Source organism: Nanorana parkeri, unplaced genomic scaffold (assembly GCF_000935625.1).
Source record: "Nanorana parkeri isolate BGI_ZX_2015 unplaced genomic scaffold, ASM93562v1 scaffold342, whole genome shotgun sequence".
Taxonomy (NCBI): Eukaryota; Metazoa; Chordata; class Amphibia; order Anura; family Dicroglossidae; genus Nanorana; species Nanorana parkeri.
In genome coordinates this window covers 404,984-406,091 of record NW_017306610.1, presented here as the reverse complement: position 1 = coordinate 406,091, position 1,108 = coordinate 404,984, and positions in this window count along the sequence as shown.

Here is a 1,108-nt window from a genome sequence, read left to right as displayed (position 1 = left end):
ATGCGCCGCGGCTGGGGGAGTGGTGCGCCCGCTGCTCCTCAAGGAGGTGCTCGGGAGGCTCCAGCGGGGGGCCCTCTAACATGCCGCGTCTACCTGGTACAGCCAGCGCGGATCGCCTCGGTATGCGATCCGGCTGGCTGGATCAGGCAGATCCAGCCATTCTACAGATCCTGCAGATCCCTGTAATCAGGTGCTGTAGAGGGCAGCCCGTTGGGTCATTCTGAGGACTCCCTTGAGGACCGAGCAGCCGCCGCCGGGTGCAGGTGACAAACAGACGGCAGAGAGCTACTGCAGCTGCGGCCACAGCAGACACCCCCCCGCCCCACAACCAGGGTCCACTGACCACCAGGCCAAGGTAAGGTGACAACATTTTTTTAAACAAAATCCGGGGACATTTTATCCCCGGGAGCATAAAACAAACTTTTTTAAAAATATATTGACCTGATCCCTGCATCCACCAAAAGTGCAGCCTCCCGTCTCCCACGCTGTTAGAAGCTGCATATGGCGCTTGCTGGTTACTACTTAAACTGGCGCGCGCTGTTTGCAGCTTCTGAGAAGATACGCTATTAGCGTAGCGGGAGCGATGAAAAATGCGCAGCCGGCTTCCTCGCTATGCTAATAGCATATCTTCTCAGAAGCTGCATACAGCGCGCGCCAGTTTAAGTAGTAACCAGCACGCTCTGTATGCAGCTTCTAACAGCGTGGGAGACGGGAGGCAGCGCTTGTCAGTGGATTCAGGGATCAGGTGAGTATGTATTTTTTAAAAAATTGGTTTATTTTATGTTCCCGGGGACATCATTTGTCAGGGGACGGTCTCCTGAATCCAGGGACTGTGCCCAGAAATCAGGGATGAATGTAGGGCTGCAACAACTAATCGGCTAAGTTGATTATAATCGATGATTGAAAAAGTTGTCAACATTTTCAATCATCGATGAATCAGCTTTCAATTAGTAGTCCCCGTTCACGGTTTCACACACGCCGCGTGCCGCACCTCCTCCCCGCCTCATGCTTGCCACTACCAGATTTGTAGTCCCCTATACAGTGAAATGCAGAATACCACCAGCTATAGAAGACTACAAATCCCAGCAATAATACATTATACAGTACA